Source organism: Mytilus galloprovincialis, chromosome 10 (genome assembly GCF_965363235.1).
Source record: "Mytilus galloprovincialis chromosome 10, xbMytGall1.hap1.1, whole genome shotgun sequence".
Classification (NCBI taxonomy): domain Eukaryota; kingdom Metazoa; phylum Mollusca; class Bivalvia; order Mytilida; family Mytilidae; genus Mytilus; species Mytilus galloprovincialis.
Genome location: NC_134847.1, coordinates 86,192,476 through 86,217,572, shown reverse-complemented (window position 1 = coordinate 86,217,572; position 25,097 = coordinate 86,192,476). Strand labels below are relative to the sequence as shown.

General features: G+C 31.3%; 1 long non-coding RNA gene across 1 annotated transcript in view; it reads right to left on the bottom strand.

Annotated features, from left to right (window-relative positions):
• LOC143049423 (uncharacterized) overlaps window positions 1-25,097 on the bottom strand; it is a 127,048-nt gene that overhangs the window by 29,386 nt on the left and 72,565 nt on the right. The window lies entirely within an intron of this gene.

Sequence of the window (25,097 nt, the reverse complement as noted above, 5' to 3'; positions counted from 1 at the left end):
ATCTAGAGACATTCAGGGCTTCAGAGAGAAGGATATCATCAGACTTTAATATATATTTATAATATCTAAACATATTTAAAATTACTTCAAGAAATAAGGGAAATCTTCCCATTTCACCCAATACAGCTATATTTGTTGATTTTTTACCTAAACCCAAAGAAAATTTACAGAATTTGACATGAATACTTTCTTGTTTCATGTCCTTGCATAGTTTAAAAAGATTATGTTCATTTTTATTTAGTTTATTTATTACTGAAGATCCCCATATTTCACTCCCATATAACAACACAGGTTTCACAGTATGATCAAATATATGTGAAAGTGTGTTAATTTTAGGTTTATATAAGTTAAAACTTTTTTTATATTTAAATAAAGCTTTCAGTCCCCTTTTATATAAATCATCTTTAGCCTCTGTAAAGCTTCCACTTGCGCTCACATAAATTCCTAAATATTTATAGCCCCTAGCCCTTTCAATAGGTATATTATTAATATTAAATATTTTTCATCTAGTTTTCCTGTTTTATTAAATACTACTGATTTAGTTTTCTTTATATTTATTTGGAGCCCCCAATTATCACAGTCATTATATAGTTTATCAATACACCTCTGTAGACCATCAGCTGTTTCTGACATCAATACTAAGTCATCTGCATACAATAAGCAATTAAGGTGTAAGGAATTTAAAATAGCAGGTTTACATGTCTATCAAAAGAGTCAAGAATATCATTTATAAAAATTTTAAATAAAGTGGGGCTTAAATTATCCCCTTGTTTGACTCCTATGTTAGATGTAAAGTTTTCAGTCATAGAATATTTGTTTACCTTTACACAAAGTTCAGTATTATTATACATATCTTTTAGAGTGTTATAAAATAAATCACTGACTCCAATATTTCTCAGTTGATAAAAAAGTCCATCATGATTAACAGTATCAAAGGCTCTTCGTAGGTCAACAAAGCATGTAAAGAATTTTTTATTGCCTTGTTGAGTATACTTTTCTATAAGAGTTCTCAAAACTAAATGATGATCACTGGTGCGCTTGCCTTTACAGAAACCAATTTGTTCCGGTTTAATAATATTTCTACTTGCCAAAACTTTTTCTAAACGAATATTTAAAATGTTCACAAATAACTTGCCTAAACAACTTCCAATGGTAATTCCTCTATAATTTGAAGGATCATCTTTTGAACCACTTTTAAATAAAGGAACTATATATCCTTTTGCCCAAATTTTGGGAAAATTTCCTGAGTTTAAGATACTATTAAACAATTTTTGAAAACAAGAAACTAAATATATTTGACTGGACTTTAACATTTCATTTAAAATTGAGTCAAAACCACTGGCTTTTTTATTTTTTAGTGTACTAATCGCCTTTTCTATTTCTGCTTTTGAAATCAAATTATCAAGTTCAGTAAATATTTTTTCTCTTTCCATGTCTTTTAGCTTATCTTTTAAATAATCACAGGATGCATTAGTGTCTTTTTCATTTAAATTTTTAAAATAAGAAAACCAAGCATCTGTTGACACATCAGATGTGGTATTCTCCCTATTTGTATCTGATAACTCATGAAGCAGTGCCCAATATTGACTTGGATTATTGTCTTTTAAATTATCTAATTTATCAATTAAATCTTGTCGAAAATCCCTTATTTTTTTCTTCCTTGTTTTTCTGTAATGTTTTAATAGACTGAAAAAAGATGACCGTATTACTGGATCAAAAGGATATTTTTGTAATAATTTTTCTTTATCATTTAAGTTATTTTTTAATTTAGATAATGAAGCATCTAACCAATTGGGTTTTTTCTTTACATTTTGTTTTAACTTGCTTGTTGATTTTTTAGTAGGCTTTTGTTTTAGTGATAAATTTGCAGCTTCATAGAATATAGTATTAACATCTTTAATCATGTTATTTATATCAGAATGGTATTCAGTTTTATTAAAATTCAAAATTTTTTGTTGCATACTGCCTGAAGATAATGCTTCCTGAAATAATTCAGTAGAGTTCTCATTCCATTTATAACTTTTAAGAGACATCTGAGTTTGACATGTATATCCTTTTATTTTACAATGTATGTTCAATAACACAGAAATTTGACAATGATCAGAGAGATCGCCCAATAAGTTATGGACTTTAAAAAAAAACATACTTTTGATAATAAGTTTTCTGATACAATAAAATAATCTACAACACTACATCCATTTGGAGTATAGCATGTTAATTGGCCAATAGAGTCTCCAGTAGTTCGTCCATTTAAAATTCTAAGACCTGTTTCAATACAGATATCATTTAAAAATTTACCCCTAGACGAGATAGTTTCGTCCATACTATAACGTACAGGTACATTTATATATGGATCAAAGTTATTAAAAATCTGGTTTACACCATTTCTATTATCCCCCTCAATAAAATCTGGTTGTTTAGTACCTGTTCTAGAATTTAAATCTCCTGCTAAAATTATACTTCCACTTTTTGAATATTTCTCAATATCTGTTTCCAAAAGGTCAAAAATGTCTTCATCTAGAGATTGCGAGTAAGAAGAATTAGAGGGTGGATTATAAATGAAACAAAGATATATATCCTCAGTTGTGCTGAAAAATGTGCTACAAAGTTTTAACCATATGTAATCATTAGTTTTGTGTTCTAAAAATTTTACCCCAGCTTTCAAGTTTGATTTTACAAAAACTGAAATTCCTCCCGATATTTTATTGGACTTTTTGGATTTTGCTCTTGATAAATGAATTGAGTTAAACCCATTAATAACTAATGATTCCTCCTGGGTACAATGTGTCTCCAATAAACAAACAATATCCTTTGTTTCTATTTCTCTTAAAAATCTAAAGTCCTGATATTTATTGTACCCTTTACCTTAAAACCATTTATATTCCAGCAACTGATATGTAATTTCGATTTCTTTGTGAATATACACATTTTTTATACTTGACACAAAGTTTTTATACTAATACTATGTACAAAGAAAATTATATACCAATGGCCAACAAGAACAATTACAACTATATAACATGTGATAAGAAAGATAACTCTTGTAATCTTATATATATTGACTTGTCTGACTGTACTAGTACTGATAATCATCAAAGAAATATTTTTGAAATTTTAAACTTCTTACACTTCACATCTAAGCTTTTCACTTATTTAAATACTTTCATAGACTATCTTTCTAAATGTTCTTATGAGTTATAACATTTATCATTAAACATGTATTACCAAACATGCTTAATTTTCAAGTTAACATTTTTTGGCAAAATTTGTGTTTTTAGTTAAGTGAATATCCTTTCTAAATATAACAGTCAATCAGTACAGTCATGACAATAAACACCTAAAAATATGCAAAACAAATAGTAAAAAATAAAATTTAATTTCAACATGTGATTCTTTAAACACTTTATATATTCATATTTAGTGTGTAGAGTTATGACAATATATATATCTTGAATATAAAACATAGAAAATACACCTTTTTGTTCTATTCATGATTGTTCTACCCAGACCCATTATACATGTAGCTTGAATATTGATTACCAGTATGCATTATGTCCTGCATTAGTAAATTCTCTATTGTATCTGTCATGTGTGAATTCCCTGTTATTAAATCTATCATGTGTGTCATACATATATCTACCATTTGACCTTGACCCTACATAGTGATTTTGAGAACCATCATAATGGTTTTGTACATTCAAATTTCTGTAAGAATGCTTACTCTTTTCAATCTTAATATTCAAAGCTTTTCTGAGCCAGAATTTCATGTTTGTTACAAACAAACTGGTTCCCTGTTTGGACAAATGAAGTCCATCAGAAATAAAAAAAAATCTTCTAATTGCTTGATCTCTACTAGAAAAAACAGAATTATATGTTTTACTTGAAGCAAAGGACAGGGCTACAGATGTAAATTGATGAATGTATTTGAAAACTTATCATTTGGTAAGGAAGACCTTGAATAAATTTAATTTAAGATATTTTTTGCGTTGATTTCATTTGGTGATTTATTGACGATTCTACAAAATTAACAAATGTCTGCAACTTAAACATCCACTTCAAAGATGAACCAAAAATGAACGCCCAATTATAATACCAAACAACGTTATGGTATTTTTAATATTCAAAATCGTCTTTACACAGATGATTAATTTTAATGTCATCTTTCGGACCGTAAAGTTGGTTATTTGACGACCATACGTTGACAATTAGTTTTATGAGACTGCATGATACGTTCGATTGACTGACATACGATTAACCTACAAGATCTACCCTCTACCTGTCACTATACACTATGTATTGTGTTACAACCTAGGATAAAATATCTGATTATATTTGGAGATTAACGGTTTCGTATGTGTTTTGTTCTTGTTAGATTACTGGGTCGGACGGGATTTGTGACGTATCCTTATCGTTCTCAGTGTTGCTTGATTTCATTTTAAGAGTTATATATTCCCCATTTAGTTCATCATAGTCGTTATTAGATTCTATGTTGTCACTGTGAGTTTTCATTGATATTTTGTACTGATTTTCTGTTTGATATGGCTGGTGGGAACATTTCCTTAAAAAAACACATAATTTATAATAAACTTAAAAATTGAATGAGTCGCGCTATCAAATCAAATATAGGAGAGCAATATATATTATTTTATCAGATAGTACAAACGAGTTTAGGTTAGTGCTGCAAGTATATAATTATATTACGGATTACAAATGTGTCGAGGTTTGTGATTGGATAACAACATAGAAATGTCAGTATATATTCAGGAAACTGCCGGGTATATACGACGTTTTTATCCCCAATTGGAACCTCAAAAACGTCATCATAACACCGGTTACTATGTGACGTAGTCAAGAGCTAACAGACTGCCAGAGGCTCACAGTGGGAAAATAATGACGTGCTTCAGTCAATAATACATGTTTGATACAAAATCCCGTAATTTACACTTTTAATACTTAAATTTGATGTTAAAGCTGTTATTATAAATTATTACATACACGATAAAATTATGTTTACAGCAAATTAGAAAATCCTTCACGTATGCCGAACATATCAGGTTCGGTTTTTCAACTTATATATGTGTTGTCAACAAATACCTGCACTGGAAAAATAATAATAACATTAAGTCAGGGGTAATCCGTAATATATGTGTAATTCAGGTCTCAGAAAGGGTATATACTGTGACATTCCCGGCTTAGGGCTTATATCCCATTCGCCTTCGGCTCAGGGGATATAAACTCTAAGCCGGGAATGTCACAGTATATACCCTGTCTGAGACCTGAATAACATATAATATCATCCACGAATCATAATTACTAAAATATACCAGACTAGAGACATCATACATTTAGAGTAGTAATAGCTCACTCTTTTATTTAAGGTGGATCCCTACAGATATAGCAAATTTTTTTTCACCATTGAATTTTTCTTAAAATTTGCATACATATACTATGCAATGGCCTCTATGAAAATTTGAGTTAAAAATAGTATGTCACCAGACTCGTTTCCATGGTAACGGTCACCAAAGTTGGTACATCACGTGTATGCATAAATACATACCTGATGTAGAAACTCTGGATTTTTTTTAAGCCTTTGAAAGTATTTTGAAAGGTTTGTTCTTCATTTATTACAAAATTATTATTTAAAATGTAAATAAAACACAAATAATGGCAGTTTTATTCATTTTCATTGATTTCGGCTCTAATTTCATCAACACTGCTCCACAAAAAAAAACACAGATTTTGTTAAAAATTTCTATTTTTCTTAAATTTCCAAAAAAATGGTCCATTGAATATTTTTTTAAATTTGACATAAGATGGTCATAACAATGAGCTTTAAAAAGAAATAAAAAAAAATATGGGTCACCAGACTATTTTTTGCCCGAAAAACGTTTTTGTGACCCCTAACGAAACAGTGATCAACAGCAGTTTTTTGTATATCTTTCATCATCGGTGATCAAAGTGTGACATATGTTGTCATATCCTTTGTTAAACTAACACAGAATAATACAGTTTCACAAGGCAATCATATGAGAACAATTTTTTGGTTTCTATGAACAACGGTTACCATGGCAACAGGACATGAAGTTGGAAAATTCAAGTTTTTGCATTGTTCTGATGTGCAAGATTAACAACCTAACAGACAATGGCAAATCAAATACCATGATTTCAGAGCAACAACACATGGCTTCTATGTAAATGTAAACAAATATTATGATACATTGTAATGCAGCTTATATTAGCATTACTGTGGTCTTAAATGAGCAAAATAAATTACTCAGAAGTTAGCGAAAATCACCAAATATATATTTTTTTAAATTATCGATTCATAGGTAACAGTCATGCAAGTAAATGGATTAAAAAAGACTTTGTCACCTTTTCCGCAATTAATGATTTAAGTTTGATGAAGCATAATGATAATACATTATATATTTCAGTTGTCATAGTAACATAACCAAAAAATGATGAAATAATAACTTTTTCAAAGGTTTTTCAACTTACTTTATTTTGAATGCCTCAATAATCAAGCAAACATATAACTGTTATATTTACAAATATGTAAATAGTTTACTCCTCTGATTCAGTCAAGTACTTATTGATAGTCATAGCATTATTAGAGTTCACTTTGTTCTCAGTCAAAATTGTCAATCCTTCCATATTGAATAGTACATGTTGCTCCCAGTCAGATATATCATATTACTATTAGTGGCAATTCTTTTCTTCTAAAATCTGTTTTCAGGTTGTCTGTTTGCCTCTCTAATGTCTTATTCATACTTTCCCAAATTTTCTGCGTAAATTGTCCAGGGGAACATTCTATTGCTGCATTTACCTGAAAGTTTAATTTATTTATTTGTAATGAAACGGTGTAATATTTATAGGTTAGACACTACTTGGTCATGTTTTATGAAGATTTAAGCCCAAGGCGAAGCCGAGGGCTTAAATCTTCATAAAACATGACCAAGTATTGTCTGACCAATTTAGAACATATTCACACTTTCGAGTGACCTTACAAAACTATCCCTTCCCATTGTAATAGTCAAACCTAGATAAGAGTTCACTTTTTATAATGAACTAAATATAAAACATAGGTACATGTAATGATCATTTCAATGGATGAAATGAAATAGTACTGACATAGTTTGTGAAGGATAAATTGTTTTTCTTCTGCTTCAGGTAAAATTTAATACTTATATATCTTTAGATTTTTTTTTTATTTTAAAAAGCAACACAATGCTATGTAAATCCCCTTTTTGAAATTTGATTTTTTTTTTATAAATATAAATCGACGTACTCTCTGTATGAATATTTGAATTCAGACCATTCAACATTAAATGCTTACTTTTATTTGATAAATTTAAATGTATTGTGTTTCTCCGAAAACAATCTTTTGCTTTATATATCAGCAGTCTGGCATTGTGTATTTTTGAAAGAAAAAGACAATAATTCCCTCAAATGTAAGGTATATAAATTAAATAAATATCATTTTATTTATCCTTACCAATTTTTTTTGTGTATTCTATATATGTGTTCCATTAACAAATGCATAAAATTTTGCAAAATTCATTTAAATCTTTGCTCTTTCATCTTTAATCAGTAGGCTATTTTCCCAAGGAAAATGCCTTAGGGGATTGAACACTTCGTTAGTGCAACTAGTAAGAGTTCACTTTCATAATTAACCGACAATGAAAAGTCATTCATGTATAGCATTTCATAGTGCATGGAAAACCATGTACTATGAAAATTAGAGGGCAAAAAACTGACTTCTCATTGGACGAGAAGGGGTGAGTATGTTCTAAATACTAATAAACTACTAAATCTATATAATATTTCAGTGAGTGCAAAATTAATCCAATCATGCATTACAACATCAATTTAAAAAGATTATAGTATACCTGACTAACAAAGGTACTCATTAAGAGTTTTATAATATGATATATGGCCCGGGGTTTTGAAGTGATTGCAATAATTAGGTCAGCTGATGGGTATGCATTTTATATTGCTTTTGCATATGATGGCCATCCTTTTTAGTGGTTTTTGTTTTGTGTACAATGGCAATTTGGAATGCAATAATTGACAATATAAATGATATAGGTAGTATTATAGGGTCCAATGCAAATTCAAGGTACACATGTATATTTAATAGGTGTGACCTTTACCATATACCTTAAATCAATACAGTTGAACTGTTCTTTTTTGGTATAAATTTACATATACAGCATGTGACCAAGTTTGAAATAAACATAAGTTATCTACATCACATAGTTATCTTCATTGTCAGAATTGTGGCACATAAGAACCAGTGGCAGTCTTCATAATATACTTTGTATTTAAATTATAAAATAAAGTACAAATCAATAGTGTAAAATGTGGATCACTGTGACCTTCTTTTGCCTGAAAGCTGAGTTACTGAGACTCTGAGAGTGTATATATAAGTTTGCATGATCTGACACCTTTTAGTTGCTGAGATATACATTTGTTGTATATGAAATTGGATGTTTAATGTAACCAAAGTCAGTGAAGTGGAAAATGTAGGTCAGTGACATCTGTGTACAAGTTTACATGATCCTACATTTTATAGTTGAGTCTAAAATATATTGTCCAAAAAGAAATGTGATTAAAAAGTCTCAAATGAAACCTAAGTTTTTTTCAAAAGTAACTACATGTAATTATCCTAAAATGTTTGTATTTACCATTGACAGTCATCCTTCATTCTTCTACAAAACTGCTGCTAATAACCTGCTGTTAAATGATAACCATGAGACCTACAATTGATAACAAATATAACAAAAATTAAATAAGCAAATTAATATGATATAGGATTCATAAAAAGTGAGAGTTTTATATTACTTGTTATCAATGTTGGTTGTTGAATATCAAAATAGTGAAAATAATGATAAAAAAAGCCATATTCCATATAATAACAAGAGCATTAATGCTAAGTATGGCATCCTCTCACCATAGAAGACTGTTGCTTTCACATGGGTGTTTAGAATCTACAATGTCCACTTTCACCTTGACATTTGGGAATATCTTTTCTATTAATAAAGTTAAAGTTTAAATTCTTTAAATTTACCTGTATTACTTTCATAGTTCAGCCAGTACCAAACATTTGCCATTCTGCAATAAAACTAGCTTCAACCTAATGAAAAAAAGTGATAACAAATATATATAAATGAAAGTGCATGCAGTGTTCAAATACTATAGCTAAAACATATCTATACTATTAAACGAGAAGACCTCATTTTGGGTGTCGCTTCTCTTCCTTCCACAATAAATCAATCATCATGCCTCTGTGTCCTATAGGTAACATGCATAGTCGCATTTGTCATCCATTCTTATGATTATTCAGATTAAGTTATTTTGGGAGAAAAACGACAAAAAAGGAGTCCGGATATGATTCCGTCATCGGACTGACTTTTATTCATTGATAAGACTTCCGGTTTTAAAGATGCACAAATACAACCAATTGTATGATAGATAACAAAAATGAAAAATAAATAAGCCAATCAGAGCGTTCTCCATATCATGGTGTTTAGATCGCAAGAACCACAACTATTATACCTCCTTATAGAGGACAATTATTTTCGCGTTTATCTACATGTAAACTACGATTATACTACTTTAATATATAGAGACTCTCTGTATTCTGTCTACTGTTTTCTTTGAAATGTTTACTATTTAAGGGGTCATACCAATTGTATATATATCAAAATAAGTAAAACATTTGACACAAGTACAACCAATCGTATGATGGATAACAAAAATGGGGAAAAAAATAAGCCATTCAGAGCGTTCTAAATATCATGGTGTTAAGATCGCAAGAATTACAACTATTATATCTCCTTAGAGAGGACAATTATTTTTCGAGTTTCATATCATGGTGTTTAGATCGCAAGAACCACAACTATTATACCTCCTTAGAGAAGACAATTATTTTTCGCGTTTATCTACATGTAAACTACGATTGTCTGTATTCTGTCAGGGACTTTCTATGTTAGTATGTTAGTATGTTAGTATAGAAAGTCGGCCCTGATTCTGTCTACTGTTTTCTTTGAAATTTTTACTATTTAAGGGGTCATACCACTTGCATGTATATTAAAATAGGTAAAACATGCTCAACTTCATTTAAAACTACCTCGACCAAAAAGTTTAACCTGAAGCGGGACAGACACGGGCGGACGAACGAACGAACGAACGGATGTACAGACTAGAAAACATAATGCCCATAAATGGGGCATAACAATTTATTGTTGAAAGGGAAAATAGTGATTTGGCAAAAATGAAAGTAAGGTAGAGATTAGAAGTAGGCAGGACCTTTTTTGGGGCGTAGGGATCGGGTGTTTTTAAGCTCGGGATTTGGGGATTGATCCTTACGGGATCCGGGAATATATTTTTCGATTTCGGGATTTCGGGATATGCATTTCTTTAAATTCTGCATCTCGGGATTTGATGGTTTTAAAGCCCGGGATTTCGGGATTAGGACCCGTCCGACCACCCCTCAAATTAGCCTTAGTCATTTATACATGATTCATATCCTACCATTGGCATGTTAATCATGCTCTCAAAAGAAAAATAAAACACTGATGGATTGTCCAAGAAGCATATTTTATTAGACTAATAATGGTCTATATATAAGCAGTTACATTTATTTCATGTTTGAAACGGTGCAAATTGTTAATTTGATTTGACTTTTATCAAAAGAAGCATTGTAGCAAAGGAGAAGAATAATTGTGGTCTGAGGCCAGACACACGAAAATAATTGAATTTAACAGAAAGGAAACAAATATCGGACTTTGGAAAAAGGCAGAGGGCTTTTGATACCTTTTATGAAATTCTCCATACATAATATCTTTTACAAAAAATCATCCTACAACATTCTACAAGCTGCATATGCCCGCGATTTCGCGGGTGTGTTCTAGTTACATTTAAAATTATAACTGGAAACTCAGGCTGTTAACAATGAAATTTGTAATAATAATATGTATAAAGGCTTTCAAAACCAAATAGGTTTCATTAAATTTGTTGAAATTATACATTACATTAATATAGATTTCATTTAATAAATACACATGTAACTAATTCTAGTTCAATATTTTTGTTGAAACAAATTCTGTCATGTTTTATACATGAAAGTCGTCAAGTATATATAACAATGCTTTACCACAAAATTGATTTGAAATATTGACCCTAAACTTGAAATTATTACCAAGATCTGTTAATTCATTTTTATGACTGCTTAAGTGCAAATATGAATATAATTATGGTCCTCGTTATACTTTATATATCTACTTAGGAAAATTATCAAAAAATACTTTGAAATTATATCACTAAAGGTTTAATTACCTTCTAATTATTCATTAAATTAACCATGAAAGAGGGTCTTCAGAAATACTGTGAAACTGTTTACTCGCGTAGTGGTATTAACCATATGTGGATTCTTAAAAATTCTAAAGAACTTCTAGACAATTTCAAATCTCGGTCTCTTTCTGAAATAAGTTCCATCAAAACTTTTGATTTTTCAACCCTGTATACCACCATTCCCCATGTAAAATTGAAAAATCGCCTAAAAGAAATTATCCACAATGCCTTTCAACATAAAAATGGTAGCATACGCTATAAATTTATTACTTTGGGATTTCATAAAGCATATTTCGTTAATAGTGACAAACAAAAAGGTAAATCATGCTACACAGAAGAACAAGTAGTCAGTATGCTGGAGTTTCTTATCGACAACATATTTGTTGAGTTTGGAGGTAAACTTTTCCAACAAGTTGTCGGCATTCCTATGGGAACAAACTGTGCGCCTCTTCTTGCCGACCTCTTCTTATTTTCATATGAATCGGAGTTCCTCCAGACACTTGTCAAAAACAAGAGGATCAAAGAAGCCAGATTATTTAATTTCACTTTCAGATATATTGATGATGTTCTTTCCTTAAACAATCCGAACTTTTCTGATTGGGTTCCATTAATATATCCCCCAGAACTCGAGATTAAAGAAACAACAGACACGGCTTCCTCCGCCTCATTTTTAGACTTATATCTCGAATTTGACTTACACAGTCATCTCAGTACCAGAATCTATGACAAACGAGACGATTTTAATTTCGAAATTATAAATTTCCCCCACCTTAGTAGCAATATACCAACTTCACCTGCGTATGGGATATATATTTCTCAACTTATTCGATATTCAAGAGCTTGCAGCTCCTACTCAGACTTTGTAAAACGTCATCAGTGTCTGAGTAGAAAGTTGATGAACCAGGGGTATGTCAAAGAACGTCTCGTCCTTTTTCTAAAAAAGTTCATCGGAAGGTACCAAGACCTTGTTGATAAATATTCCGTATCAACTTCTCAAATAATACACGATGGTCTTGATGTATAGATTCTGCGTACTGATGTTGTGTATCATCTTAGCAACATGTTTTATTGTTCTTTTATTTGTTTTTGTTCTATTATTAAGATTACTTGTACTGTTGAATGGTTTTATGTGATATCCGTTTGACGTGGCTCGGTACTTATACATCTCGTCAATGTGTTTGTATTGGCTTTCATTTTTTTGTGATTTGTTTTGTATATGTGACTCTTTGTATTTCTTTTGTGCTTATAACGTGACTCTGTACTTTAAAAGATCCCTTCAGTATGATATTTGTCTATAATATGTCATATGTCATTATGATATATTTCTATTATGAATTACTATATATGTTGAACCACATACGTCAAAATCAATCAATGGCGTAGTGGAATAAACAATTTTTGGATTCTCATAAATTCTATGTATAACTTTTGGACTAGTTTGAATCTCGGTCTATTTCTGTAATTTATTCTTACATACTTTTGATTTTTTAACCCTGTATGCGTACATTGCCTATGAAAATTTTAAAATTGTTTGTATTCACATTGAACGACAAATTTATGTGACGTATATAATTTTTCTGACGTCAGACACTCAAATCAATCCATGTGTTCTTAGACAGTAGATGTTTTTGTGTCCTGTTAAATTGTTTCTTTTAAAAGTTTTGGATTCTCATAAATTCTATGTATAACTTTTGGACTAGTTTGAATCTCGGTCTATTTCTGTAATTTATTCTTACATACTTTTGATTTTTTAACCCTGTATACGTACATTGTCTATATAGATTTTAAAATTGTTTGTATGCACATTGAACGACAAATTTATGTGACGTATATAATTTTTCTGACGTCAGACACTCAAATCAATCCATGTGTTCGTAGATAGTAGATGTTTTTGTGTCCTGTTAAGTTGTTATACGATGATGACTGATGTACCCATATTTTGACTATTTTATTAATTGTGACTGTTTATTTAACGCATCATGTAAATGTAGCGGAATTTGATGAGACTGTTATTAAAGTGAGAGGGTTAGCGCTATAGAACCAGGTTTAATCCACCATTTTCTACATTTGAAAATGCCTGTACCAAGTCAGGAATATGACAGTTCTTGTCCATTCGTTTTTGATGCGTTTTGTTTTTTGATTTTGCCATGTGATTATGGACTTTTCAAGTTGATTTTCCTCTGAGTTCAGTATTTTTGTGATTTTACTTTTTAAAACTGTTTCTTCTTTTGACTTTATTTACAGGATTGTTTTGCAACTGCAAATATTTTCTTTCCAGTTTAATTCTCCTTTTTCTTTAAGTATGGCTGATGAATTCACAGAAAGTACATTCAATCCATTAAGGAAATTGTTGAAATGTGCGGCACAAATTCCTGCATGTATCATTCCTGAAAAATATGATATGAAATGTCAGTTTGCACATGTATTGGTTAATTAGATAAACTATAAACTATTTAGACTTGAGTTCATAATTTTATTTGGAATATACAATTGATTTTTTCAATTTATATTTATATAATATGATTGTGAATTCATGTTTACCTTTATTCTTATTTATCACAGACTCACATTTATTTCTAATAATGTGGAATGAGAATGGGTGCCCCTCCCTTCTTAATTTTCTTTTTTGCCTTCATGCATTATCCTGCATTCTACACATCATTCTAGACTAAATATGTAAGGTATCAGACCACTTGGTCTCTGATCACATGTAAAAGATGACTTAATATGAAAATTCTGATTATAAAATAAAGAAAACTAATATTTTGAGTTTGTAAAACATTATTTTTGTGAATGAATCATTGTGACTGCAATTGTTTACTTTTTCAATTCTAATTTTATGTATGGTTATATAATTGCTACCAAATAAGTATTTACAAAACTTCCAGGGGCAAAATTCCAGAAAAATTACTAAGTCCAGCTTCATAAAAAAATTGGGCAGCACTTCCCCTCAAAATAAAGCTTTTTACCTTCAAACCACATAAACCCCAGACCATAATAGAGGGGAATTAAAGAGAGGTGTGGGGCAGGTTCATTTATTCAAGACATGAAACCATACACCTTCTCCAACCAGTAAAATGTGTAAAGAGAATATATAATAAAGAGAAAATTGAACTCTCTTACCATGTGCAGCGTTTGAATTGATAAAAATTCACCAGTCCCATTTTCCCCCTCGTTTCTACACTGTCACACATGATATGCAGGTTACATGCACTGCAGCTACAACGATATGGTATGGACAAAATGCTCCACGGCCTCCACCTCCTGGTACAAGCCTTGAAGGTCGTATATCCGTTCACAGACAGTATCCGCAGGGGACAGTTTTACATCTTAACGAACATATTCTGCGCTAGGTGATCAACCAGAGCTAGCAGTCGACCTTCTTTCCAGGTTTCGTCAAACAAAACATCACTGTCTGTGATCGGACGCCGAATTTCTCCAACTTCCAAAAACTTATATCATATGATATAATAAGTTGAGAATCATTTAAGACTGTGTGAACTTTCAGGCTGAAGCTGTTCATATTCTTTATTTTAAAAGAACGCATGCATTTATCCTTTATGATAAACCTTCCTTTCTTCTGAGCGATGAGCTGTAACTTGGAAGTTGTTTACACACGTTGTCAACAGACGACATCGGAACTGTTACCGTGACCTAGATATACAGGCGATATATCCTAAATTTTTAAACGGGAACCAGTTTTACATCAGTAAATAGTTGTTATCTCCCTTAGTATCGGAAGTCACCTATATAATATGATTGTGAATTCATGTTTACCTTTATTCTTATAGATCACAGACTCACATTTATTTCTAATAATGTGGAATGAGAATGGGTGCCCCTCCCTTCTTAATTTTCTTTTTTTGCCTTCATGCATTATCTTCTTGAAGAACTCAAAAACAACTCTATTGGCTTTCAACTAGGAAATATTTATATTGGTGCACCTACTTGTGCAGATGACATTGCCTTATTGAGCTCGGATTCTTCGGAAATGCAATTAATGCTTGATATTATAGGCAGATATGCTGATCAGCATCAATATAACATCCATCCAACAAAAACTAAAATAGTACAGTGTAATACGAAAGAAAAAGGCAATAGTTGGGTATTAAAAGGAAAAACTATAGAACCAACAGATGCCACAACACATTTAGGTCTTCAAAGAACAAACAAAAGAGAAAATGAAATTAACATCGATGACCGCATTAAACTGGCGAGAAGAACAAAATACTCCTTAATGAGCTCCGGTCTTCATGGAACAAACGGGGTTGACCCAATTACTGGATATAACATCTATAAAACATACATTCTCCCGAGACTTCTATATGGTTTAGAAATACTACCACTTACCAAAGGGCAAATTGAAATACTAGAAAAATTTCATAAAAATACCTTGAGACATATTCAATCTCTCCCGCAAAGAACAGCTACATCAGCAATATATCTACTCTTAGGTGCAATACCAATTGAAGGAGAGCTTCACAAGCGGCAACTATCTATGCTCTACTCTTTATTATCGGCCAAAAACCAAACTATTCAAGATCTTGTTCAAAGACAATCATCAATTAATTTTGACAATCCAAAAAGTTTCTTCTTTTGTGTGATGGAAACCTTACAATTATATAATCTTCCAAATATATGGGAACTTCAATGCAGTCTGCCTACTAAATATAGTTGGAAAACATTAGTGAATCTCAAAATGTCAAACCACTGGAAAAATATTCTTCAAATTGATACAATTCAAAAGACATCACTCAAATATTTAGCTATAAATCAATTTAAAAATGGAAAGCCGCATATCTCCTACACCACATTGCAGCCTACAATTCTTGATGTTCGAAAAGGTATAATCAAAAGTAGGATGATGACACGAACGTACACCCTACAAGATGATCGGCACAAATTCAGCAGATATGAAATTGCTCCAACTTGTCAAATGTGCAATCAAGAACCAGAAGACCTTACTCATATGCTTACTACCTGCTCAGCATTAAGTGAAACAAGAAAAGAAACTTTCAACCCTATTAAAAACCATGTAACGAAATTTATTGGAGAAAGGAAGTGGAAAGAGACATTCTTTGATAGACATCAAATTACAGTCCTTATAATTGACTGCACAAACTTCTCATATATATTTAGTGAAAGTAAGCTCAAAATAGAGGAACTAGAAATGCTCACAAGAGATATGTGTTATAAGATGCACAACTCGAGGCTAAAACTGATAAGTATAAGTGTGTAATGGCTGTTGACAATTATCACTCAATCTTAAAAACTTTTTATTTAAAGTCTATTTTAGATTTTAAGCAATTTTGGAGTGTGTATATAGTTAGACTTTTAACCATATTACCCTCAAAAGAGGGATGTTCCTAACAGAGGAAGCTTATACGAAGAAAAGAAAGAAGTCACCTTAAGTCGGTTAGTTATAATAACCAATTAAAACAGAATTATCTTCTCTGCTGTCTTAAATTATTTTATCCCGCTTAATTTTCAATTAGCAAATAAAATTGGTTATATCCTCTACGAATCATAATTACTAAAATATGTATCTGAATTATTTGACAGTATGTGTATGCATGCAAACCTTTTAAGGGACGGTGCAATATTTATCAAGCAGGGGGGACCGGTGCAAATCGCAAAACCTGTTTGGAAAAAAGTATTGTCCCATGCTGATGTGATAGGAAAAACAGTTATGTCCCATGACCTCTATTCATTAAAAAAGTATGTGTCCCATGAATATCATGAATATATTGAGTGAATAAGAACACAATCTGTACCTTAAATAACGTAAAGCAACAATATTTATTGTGATATAAATGTTTTCGACAATCATTTTAACATTCTCGACTAGTCTTGAAGTCAAATTTAGTTTTGACTGGTGTAAATCAGCCCATCTAACTAAATTAAATATTGATCTTACAAAATTCAAGCTTATTAGGTAGTTTGATTTATTGCTGTGAAATGAAAGAATTTAATTTTACAATAGGTAAAAATAAAAATTATTTATATATAAATTCAGATAGGCATCTTTAATTTTTTTTATAACTTTTTCAAATCAACTTGGCTATCGACCCTGTGAGACCATCACGTGTCGCCAATGTCGAGGAAGTAGTAGTAACAGTATTATAGAGTTATGCAGTACAAGTGCACATATTTAAATTACATGAATACATGTGTATAAGCATAACAATATAATAAATCATACACCCAAGGAAGACAGTAAGTATGAATGAATCAAAGTTCAACATTAAGTATACAAATTGATTGATTTCTAATTTAAGATTTGATAAAATACCTAATACAGACAATAATCAGGCCAATCAATAATAGTAATGGCACTCCAGCTGCAGCTCCGATATAAACGTACAAATCTGAAATCATGTCTGACAAAAAAATGTTTGGTTAATATCTATATGCATACAATTAACTAAATTACCATGATTCGGTTAAACTGATGGGATATTACTGTATGTGATGACGTTTTATTATTACTCTAAATAACGACTTGGGAGTGAATACCTATTATCATACCTCAATTATCTTACCTAGACATCGTATTGAGGTCAGGACTGCCTCCGTGAATATTTCAATAGTACAATCGTTACAAAACATTACATACGCTAATGCGTGGACCTATAGTATTTTCTGTGCAATAAGGAAACAAGACGCCTTTATGAATTTTCATCAATTTTCAAAAGTGAGCGACAAAATTTAAAATATGCATAATAACCGGTCCATCTATAACGTTCAGACATACAAATGATGTGCGGATGTTTCAAAGTAGATATGTAGGTATTGAAAGATGTGGTATAAGTGCCAATGATACAACTTTCCATCCAAGTTACAATTTGTTCAAGTAAACCATTAAATGGCAACGTAATGAACTAAACATGGAGCCTTGGCTCACACCAAACAGCCGGCATAGTATAAATATATATATATGAACATTACACAAACATCCAAATGAATAAATTATGCTGGTAGACTTTTTCAACTGCCTCAAAAATAGGACAAAATACGTTGGTTATGTTAAAAACTCAAGATTGAATATTTTTCATTCTCTTACAAATTGTGTAAACAATGTTGTATGCTATGCTGTTGGTTCCAATCGGACAGGTACTGATTAGAATAGTGATTATAACGTAATCGGTACCAATTTTTCTGCACCAGATTCCGAGCTTTCCCACTTTTAATATCTCTTCGATGATGTTCGATGCCAAAATCAATATTGCTTTCCGTTGAAGCCAATAAGATATGTGTTCAGAGAAATAGGGATTATAACGGTACCAATATTTTTGCACCAGATTCGCATTTTGACCAATAATGTCTCCTCGATGATGCTCGATTCCAAATTTTTGATAATTTGAAATTATTGATAGAGGCGAAATTTATGACAATATTACAAAGAAAACATGATGTGTGAATGTTTTTCTTTTCCCTTTACAATGGCAAAGATATGCAGTACAAATCAGGCGTCTTTATGACGTAAAATGAAGAATTGCAATAAAAACATTTTTTTCTTTAACTTTAACATGTTTTGTCGTCTGAGCGTAGCAATTTGTGAAATGAAATGAAAAGATCTCGCCTGACACAAATCTTCTAGTTTCGGTAGTATCCTTAATCGGACTTTTACTAAGATATATGAGATGCAAGCACTTAAGAAAATGTGGGTTATTGGGTGATACGACATTATCAAGATATCTGAAAGTGAAATTAGAGCGTTTTATTAATTACCCTTTTTAATTTTCTTCTTTATCTTCATAGTTGAATAAAAATTAGTCATAGGATTTTCTCTGTTGGTTTTTGTAACTGTTTTCGTTTTTGTTGAACGTTTATCCTCAAAGGTAGTGTCCGGTCGAGTTTGGGTTGTCCCTGTATCGGTAATCACTGCTTCCATTTTTGTTGAAGGATTGGTCTCAATAGTAGTGTCTTGAACCTTTTGGGTTGTTAATTCAGGAGGGAAACACCTTATTTGCAATTCTGTAAATTTCAAGAGATTTTTTAAAACTAGTAAAATGCAGTTAGTGGCTTCATCTTAAAGACTAAAACAATTTTAAAACTTGATTTACATGATCATCAAGAGAAAGTCTTATTTTGACTTATACAAAAACAGAAACAGTTTAAGGAAAACTTAAAGTTATTAAACATGATAGATAGGCTTATGTATATCTAGTTTGTGACTTTAATAAAAAGTAGGGCAATTCATTTTGCAGTTATTGTCCTTGGTAAATTTTATAGATTTTTAGATATGAAAACAATTAAGATAACTACATAGTTGATGTTTAACATGAACCTCTGTGTTGGAATTCCCTTTATGAACTTTTTTTTGTTTGATACGGAAATGTTCGAATTGTCGTTACCTCAATAACAACCTGGTGTTTTTTTTTTAATGTGACATACTGAATTAGTCTTATTTGTATACACATGAGCTACACGGCAGGTGCCGCATGCAAAGGAAGATATCACCCGGATGTTGATTTGATTCGTATTTCTATATAATTTAATTTGATGTTTTGTTGATTACTTGTCTGTCGGTTTTTGTGGCAACACATTTCTTTTGCTTCTTTAATATAGAGTATGACAGTTGTTTCTATGTTTGTTGACTTTTGTTTTGTAGCAGTTTACTGTTTCTGTTAATTCGTTGTTTCCTCTTTTAGTGTATGTTTCTCTCGGTTTTGGTTATTTCACACTGATTTGTTTTCGCTCAATCTTTTCATGACTATTGAACAGTGGTTTACATAAAGCTAATAGCACCATATTATATTGACTGACATGTTTACCTATCATGTTGCACACATCGTTGTCAATATAATTGCATTTTAGGCGATTGGCATAAAAGTGAGAAGTTAAGCTATAAATAAAGGCAACAATAGTAACAATAGATCGAAAGTCATTCATCGATTGCGAGAAAAAATAATCCGGGTTACACACTAAAACCGAGGGAAACACATCAACTAAAAGGGTAAAAATCTAGATTTAAACCGCTATTTTTACATAAGAAAATGCCTATACTAAGTCAGGAACATGACAGTTGTTGTCCATTCGTTTAATGTGCTTTGTCGTTTGATTTTGCCATTTGACTAGGGACTTTCTGTTTTACATTTCCTCGGCGTTCGGTTTTTCTTTGATTTTGCTTTCTACTGTTATCTTTTTTCTCATTGTGTTCAGATTTATTTTTATCCATTTTCATAGAAACCGGGATAAATCAAATGAATTGGTTAGAGTACAAACGTTCGTAAAAAATATATAATAATGATAACAACCATTACAGAAAGTGACAATTAACCACTTATATGAGTTATTGCACTTGAAAGATGATGTTGCCTGTATTACAGAATTAATTATAGAGGACAAAGGAGTTATTGCCCTTGAGAGATGAGTAATAGTCCACTCATAATCGCAATAGTAATTGGGTTCAAGCAATTAAAGTGTGTAATTGAGTTTTGATGATATAAGTTAATAGATGCGACAGACACGTACTAGGAACTAGAAGATTATCGTCGTTTCAAACGTTTCAAACATCAACATATGTCTCCATAGCCGGTAACGTTATCCTGACACCAGGAGCCGAGTACTAATTAAAGAAAAAGCAAATACCAATTTCAAGTGTTTAGTTTGACCTGAACCAGTCCTGTTTTTATAACACCGATCAGGACACGTTGTGGGTAATAAGCAATAGTTGTTTTCCCTTATGTTAGCATAAATGTATTTGGTTAAATATCAAATGATACACAATGCACTTTGAACATGAAAGGTAAAAGCAAATATTGATTTTTTATACAACAGATGCGCATTTCTCTTCACTGAGTTTTCACATGTTTGTATATTAAAAATTTTGAATTGACTTTGGTATCAACATATAATCTTTCATTTACTTCTGCTGCTCGGATGTAAAACTCGTGCACCCTTACCACAGTTTTGCTTTATCATTGGCTCTATGGGTTATATGAATAATTATATAAACACAGAGTCACATTTAGTCTGAATAAGGACATAAAAACCGATATTTCGAATATAACGATCTTTGCCTTGTATTAAACCATTGTAACGAATATTTTAGAGACCTTAGGGTGCCCTATGGAAAGGCAAAATGTATGCCTTCGTTCAGTTCGACTTACCTTACAGAGTCAACTTATTATATTCATCTCTAAATTATTCTCGTCCTAACTAAAAAAACATAAACAGTACAAAAACAAGTGAGCTAGATTGTCATATCTCTAGGTTTTTGTTTGAAATCTCCCTGTATATTTTTTTCACATTATCAGTTGAATGGTTAATACTATCTACCTACTGTTGGTGTCTATGCAGTGCTTTTGTGAATAAGTTGCATCATCTTTTGGAGATACTGTTGTCTTTTTGTTGTAAACAAAACAATATTTCGACTCATAGTGAACAGCTTGGCAAGCCTCTGTTTGCAGGCAGTATCTTTCACATTCATCATATGATGTGTGTTGTGTACCTTGTGTTTCTATCCAATCACCATCTGTTCCTGCTGTATGATGTCGGGGGTCAATCATATTCCAAGAAAGGGTGGTTTGATCTACAAAATCATGTTTTACTTTTACTGCAAATAATATATAGACTTCTATAAATTAACAATGACATCTCCTTTCAACTTAACAAAGTCATCATCATGGAAATAAAACGTGTGTTTATTGTCTTGTGGATACTTGTAGAGATCGAAAATCAAAGAAGGGGTCACTTACACTGCTCACGCTATCGGTCTCGATCCTCTTTTGAGATCATGCGATTCCCGCAGCTTTTGTTGTTAACCTTGTAGTCTCTTTTTAATCAATGTGCACGATTCAGAATTTTTTGAAATTTTGTTATAACCAAGCAATCATTTCTCGTTTAATTTGTTATTCGCATATTAGGGCATTCAAATGTTTTCTATGAGGTATACGTTTTGTTCATTTTGAAAGACCGGCAATAAACTACAGTCACTTAAATTGCCATTAGTTGATAGTTATATCTTATGCAATCATTCAACATCTGATGATTATACAAATGGTAAACATATACTCAAAACATATTGGGTTTTAGATGTCAGCCTATCGTTCTTTTTTTATTCTCAAAAACGAGCAAATCATCAAACGTGCTTTTTTTAAAAATAGGTATCATATTAAGACACATACTTAATAAAGGCTGTGATATGTTGTAGAAAGAGTTTTTAACTTATCGACTCAAACCACAGGTGTATTGTGGAGTATTCATTCCAGAGATTTTATGATGATGTGGTTCAAAGTCAATCAAAAAGTTTAAAATAGCCATGTTATAATTAGGCGATTGATATGGTTCAGTTTAGTGTCCCAAAACTTGTCAAAGGTTGTAAGTTTATAGCTGCATTGCCTTAGTATTAAGTTATATATTAATTTACTGAGAAATTGATATATTTTAGAATTTAATTTGAAATTTTTACATATTTGAAATAAAAATCATGAAATGCACACTTTTTTTTATTAAATATTTGTTCACAAATTCAGTAGCAATAAACATAGATAAAAGTACATAGTATATACTAAAAGGTTTCCTTGATCATTGTATGTTAGATTGTGGTCTGTTGAAAACACTATTACTAGTATTTAATTTAACTAATCAATTAAATGTTTATATTAAGTACAATATCTACCTACTTTGGGTGTCTACACAATGCTTCTGTGAATAAGTTGCATCATCTTTTGGAGAAACTGTTGTATTTTTGTTGTATACAAAACAATAGTTACTTTCATAATGAACAGCTACACAAGCTGAATCTTGCAGGCAGTATCTTTCACATTCACTAAATGTTGTGTGTTGGGTTCCATGTGTTTGTATCCAATCATCATCTCTACCCACGAGGTTAACTCGCGCATTCATTTGGCAGTGATTTGATGATTGATCTGTAAATGTATGTTTAGTTGCATAGCAAAATACATTCACTCGCATTAAAACAATACAAAACGTAGAGCTGTTAATCTCTGTGTCTTTTGGTCTCTTGTGGAGAGTTATCTCATTGGCAATCATACCACTTCTCTTTTTTCTTATATGTGCGTACTGAAATTAATACATGTCTTCATGGTGTTGTTGTATTTATATGGTAGATAAACATTATTATTTGATTTGTTTTCGGAAAAGTTTTGTTTTTGATCATATAAATGATCATATAGCTCTTTATTTATAAATACTTAACATCTTCAAATTCTGAGCAGTTATTTAATTTTGATACTGTATTTCTTGTAAATATTAGAAAGTTGAATATTCGGTCTGTGGTGGATTAGATTGATAGGAAATTAGGTCTACCTCTTATTAATTAAATGTGGAAAGATGGTTACTAAATTACCATCATTTGCAGGAACTAAAAATTACTTCGTTAAATCAAAATGCGACTGAAGTTAGTTTTAGTGATCATATATTTTTAATCCGAGGTTAACATTGGGCAAGCGGATCAAGACTAGGAAGGGATTCAATTCGAAACGAAACGGGTTGCCCGTATGCAATGCCAGAAATAAAATGTGGGGGAGTTAACCTTAGTACGTTGTACATGTTATTATTTCTACATAAACAATATAACATCTTCAAATAAAGGTATAATGTTATGTCCAGTAACACTGTATGGTGTAGAAAAGCAAAAGATTGGAAAAGTTTTGTCAGAAATGTTTTAAACTTTTACACTTTATAATTAAGGCGAGACATACAGATGCTGATTTTTACAAAACGCTCATTACATTGCTACATGTTTCACAGTGACAAAAAGTGTTAACATTATAAAGAAAAAATTAACATATGAGAGGTGAATATCCTAGTAACGATGCGTAAGAGTTCGTGTTTTTGCCATTAGAAAAATATACCATCTGCGTTTTGAAAAAACAAAATAAAACATATTTATTTTTATCCCTGGTGTCGGTTTTTGGCCCGGGTATGTTTTACCGTATTCTTGTTATGACAATCGAATAGGGGCATATTTCTGTTGTCGTATTTACCCATTTATGATTGAAAGCTGTCAGTTCGTGTTAAAGATTTATAACTACATGTATCAAAACGTCTGTTCCATATAGAATTTTTACTATTGGTACTTAGTACTAAATTCACATATTGTTCAGCAATAGCTTACTCTGGTACATTCAATCGACTGAGGCGATCGAGTTGTATTCGATGTATCTTTATAATCAACATCGACCGCAAGTCCACAGATCTGATGTTCCGGGGCCGCCTTACTTTGGTCTTCGTATTTAGACATGAATATGGTATAATTTGTCGCATTATTTTGAAGACTTACATGACATATACAGTTGTTTTGTTTTTTAGTTGTACGTAATACTACGCTGTCAACAGTGTTACTTCCATTAAAGTTCTCTTCGGTTGCATAATCGTCTGAACAAATGTCTGCAACTACGTTTAAAGCTAATATAAATACATTTGCATTTATTTTACTATACTAAAATGAGATAAATATTCCGTTTCTTTACCAGCTGATACATTTATTAAAATGTATTTCATGTTTTTACTTGAAGATCGATTTTGATCGTGCATTTGTAATAACAATATTTTAACATGACTGAAATCGTTAATTTATGCCTTAAAAGAGATCAAATAAAACATTGGAAGATTTTGTTCCCCCATTTTGCTATATTTTCTTAAAACCCTAACAGATAAAAACCCAATAGACAAAATAGCAATTAATGATGTTTCTAACAAAAAGGTCTACGAATATCTCGACATGGCTGAATTGATAATCGAGGTTATTTCTCCGAATGATGATATTAACG